Genomic DNA, 4402 nt, shown 5'->3' on the forward strand with positions numbered 1-4402 from the left:
TTGATAAAAACAGGTTTCAAGTACTTGAAAACAAGTTCTCCCCTCGCAGACGAACTCTTGGAGAGACAACGCCATTTTAGTGGGTGGAAACGACAACGTCATGACGCATTTACATCAAGAAAGAGCATCACGCAGCCTCGCCATTCCGATTGAAGTGTTTACATGGCCACCCTGTGGTTCTGAATCAAATTCAATTCGGATTCAGCCTTTTCATTTCAACTGAGGTGTTTATATGGAGCATTTTGATTCCGTTTAGCCGTTCGGATTCATTCTAATCGGAATACATGGCTCCATGTAAACTCGGAAATGGAAATTATTTGTTTGAAACACAGTTAGGGATGTTAGACTTCAGGTTCCACTGTACATTTTGAACTGTGACAGTATTCAGTCATTATGAAATAATCATTTGTGTCTACATCATATAATATTCTTAGTTTAGACATGCATCCATTTGTTCAGATGGCCCCTTCAAGTAATGTAAACCAACTTTGAATTGTCTAACTCCCTGAAATGCAAACATTTGGCTGACAATCCTTTCCAGAGAGGGGAAACCCCTACAGCCTTCCTAAGTAGTTTAGAAGAGAGGAGAGAAAAAAAAGTAAAGGAGGGAGAATGCGTGCTGCTTGGCTGCATCCAACAAATTGTTTTCTGCTGTGACGAAACATTTCTTCCCCTCACGGACGAGCGACGTGCAACATCTGAATCGTGTTAGGGCGCTCGCACACAAATACACAGGGCTGCAGGGCCCGGCCGCCATGTGCATCACTGATCGCTAACTGATAATACAACAACAGCCATTTGTTTTTACAACAACACAGAACGCTAAAACAATCTGGCGTGAGTTTATTTAAAGCTGGGCGCATGTATTCGTTCTCCAATCGCGCTTCTCCAAGCAGTGTAAAAATTGACCACGCATTGACATGTCTCTATGCAAGTTCTTCTCACAGAGCAACGCCACACGCCTGAGCCCAAATATATCAAACGACTTGACACAAAGGTCAAAGCTTGTCACAGCAAAAGGTCTTCAACTACACGCCGCATGTTGAATAAGTGCGTCTGAAAGTGCTGTCCGTGGTGCTGAAGCTTATCACCCTAAGTGGTCCTTGATGTGGAACTTGTATATAATTAGTGCAAAGCATACATGACAAACAATTAGCAGACAAGCCTTTCTTTGTAATTGTAAATATGAGAAAAAACAAAACAAAAAAGGTGCACACCACAACGAAGGTTGAACTGTGAATAATATAAACACCCGTAGGTTTGTCCATTCGCATGTTCGCAGCCCACTTCCTGGTTTAAGGACAGGACAATTTTTTATAGTGAGTCAGGGGAAAGGGTCCCAATGTTGGTCAAACGGCAAAAAGGGAATCTAAATTCCTAATGAAAAAGAAAAATTATCTGATTCTAGTAGATCCGCTTTCGTTTGTTCATCTGTTAGCTACTTTCTGGAAAAGTACATCATAAGACAGAGAAACAGTTTCATTGTGTTCAAGTGTCGAAAAGAGGAACCAAATTCCTTGTAACAATTTTATCTGACTTTTTCCTGTGTAAATATACCGTTGTAGGAATGAGCGAGCACCAACGAGACATCAGTATCAGGCTGATACTTGGCCTTATTTCTATCTGTACTCGCAACAACGGCCGTCCTCCAGCCGTTTTATGATGAGGAACTGAAAATTACAATTATGAAGAACAGAAAATTGCCATTATTTCATGCAATTTTAAGGAAAAGTGCTATATTAGGATATATAAGTCTTTCTTTAAAGGGGACCTGAAATGAAAAGTGCATTTGTTTTAGTTATCATATCATATCATATCATATCATAATATGCGTACCCCCACCCTGAATAAGTCCCCAGAGTTGTGAGAAAAATGACCCATGTTTCCCTTGTCTATGGCAGTTTGTGTCAAAAGGGCTGGTTCAGCAGATCAGTTTTATACGTCACTAACCTCACATTTTTCGGTTTTATAGATCAATAGCTCAGTACAAACTCCACCCTCACAATTTTGAACCCCTCTCCCCACCTTCATTATAATATTCGCGGAAGCTGGTCGGCGCTACCGGCGGCAGTGGACCTTCACGAGAGAGCAGGGAATGGCTGGTTTCTGGTCGCGGAAGCCGCTCGGCAGCCCCACGTCGCCGCCGACTCACGGAAGCCGCCCCTGCGATACAGTATTAGGGCATCCAGAGGATGGTTGTTGTTGTCGTTGCAAAGCTCACCTTAGGACACCTTTAAAATTATCTCCTTTTTTGGGTGGGAGGGGTATTTTATGTATCAAATCAGTACTAGTGGTATCAATAATTGGTATCGTAATTTAGATGTCTCTGGGGTTGGTGAAGGACTCTGGTTGGTGGCCTGGTGGGTGGTGTCTGGTCGGTGCTGGATTTCACTTTCCTTTCTTTTCTTTGGTCCTTCCTCGGGTCTCCTGACGGCCTCACGACTCTGGCTGGATTCTGAAGTGTTCGGTTTAGGTGAACGGTATGGGATTTTTTAATAGGTTTTAGGTGAACTAATGAATACACACACACTCGCACGCACTCACCCACATACAAAAAAAAGAGAGCAATGATGATGACATGTCAAATCAGTAAAATTACAGAATGAACAACACTGAGCTCTAGAAAAAAAAGTAATTGGTATCGGTTACTATTCAAGAGTCCTTGTACTGGACTGGTATTGGTCTAAAAAAAAAAGAAAAAGGGGCGGGGGTAAAAAAGCAGTATCAAGCATCTCCCCTGTGCAGTTTTTATGTCAATTACCAAAAACAACTAACAAGAAAGCCAAACAAAAATGATACTCGTTCTGCAAGTCCTAATTTTTTTCAGTAGGGGATAATATTTACGGTGTAATGTGTATATTTTTAATTTTGTTTTTTTGTGCTATGCACACATTTGAAAACATATATATTTTTTTATAAATCAATCAAATCAAAACACTCTATTACATTTTTGCTTTCACACTTAGTGGAGGTATTTAACTGCAATGTAAGCTAGTATGTCATTAACGCTGGCATCGGGCCGAAACAGGTCACAATTTGTTAAATCTAATATTTTTTCAAAAATCTATACTGTTGTTCAGTCCACATGTGGGGGTGTTATTTTTACAAATTACTATCAATGTAAAGTGTCGAAAATGTCTTTCTCTTTATGATGATGAAATGTAAACAGTTGAACAAACATGGCGTTTTTGGGGTCTCCAGAAAAGTGACTATTTTGGAGTTTTTTTCGGCCTGACGCTAGCGATAAGCAAGTATGAAATGTAATTTCTGCACAATATAATAATAACATATTCTGCTATTACAACAATAATAATGCCTATTTTTGATTGACACAAAGATATTCACCTAACATGTGTTTATTATTATAGTTGTAGTTTGTGGTGGTGTAGCACTGCACTGCATCATACCAAGAGCTGTTTTTAATATTTAGATTTTCTCATGTAGCTAAACAAATTAAAACGGCTGTCAGTATGATGCAGTGCAGATTTATAAAATACACAATAAAATAACAAATATTAAAAACAGCAGAGCGAGTCATGTATGATGGATTAAGAATGGACGACACAATGAAGGAGGAAACAACAGCAGAGCACAGCAACTCGACCCTATTTATCTTCTATCAGTTGCATCACTCAGTAAAACGGGGAAAAAAGGCGGGGGGCTTTGAAAAGATGAGAAGAAAGCGACATTGTCTGACAATGTGAAAAGGAAATTAAACAAAGCTGAAGCCAGACAGGACACCTGGATTTTTGAACGGTGAAATGCTGCGACTCAGAAGTTAGAACCTGCTTCATGCAGCGTGTCAGGCAGATGTGTATCTTGACATTTAAAGTTCCTGATGATCCAGGTACAGAAATCGCGAGATTGTATCTGAGATGAGATGAACTTGATTCAACTCAGACCATTGCCATGCAAGATGGAGGAAAAAACTGTGTCATGGATGACAGCAGGTTGTACAACTTGTAAAAAAAACGGGTTCTGCTCAGCTTGCGAGCTTTGCCCTGGTGAGGGGAGGAGAGAGAAAAAACAAGGGGAGGGAATGAAAGAGGGGTGTGTCAGATCTCCCTCCACACGGACTCAACCAGACACGCAAATGCACCTAGTTCTTCAAAGCCTAGTGGGCTCCATAGACATCCAATCACACTAAGAGATGGCACGTGAGGGGTGGTGTGTGTGTTTGGGGGGTGGGGGAAAGGGGGGGCTGCAACAGATAAATAAGGTGAAAGCAGAGACGGGGCTCAAGTCTGCACAGCTGATAGAGACAGAGAGCAAGAGCGAGCGAGAAAGAGAGAGAGAGAGAGAGAGAGAGAGAGAGAGCGAAGTAGGAGGGGGCCAAAAAGAGAGGGAGCTACACAAGAGAAGCAACGCACTGCTCGAAGCGCTCACACTCGAAGAAGCGAGT

General features: G+C 41.4%; 1 long non-coding RNA gene across 3 annotated transcripts in view; it reads right to left on the reverse strand.

The window, feature by feature from the left end:
• Window positions 1–4402, reverse strand: part of LOC144063706 (uncharacterized) — a 79128-nt gene that overhangs the window by 54276 nt on the left and 20450 nt on the right. The window lies entirely within an intron of this gene.

This window comes from Vanacampus margaritifer, chromosome 14 (genome assembly GCF_051991255.1).
Source record: "Vanacampus margaritifer isolate UIUO_Vmar chromosome 14, RoL_Vmar_1.0, whole genome shotgun sequence".
Classification (NCBI taxonomy): Eukaryota; Metazoa; Chordata; class Actinopteri; order Syngnathiformes; family Syngnathidae; genus Vanacampus; species Vanacampus margaritifer.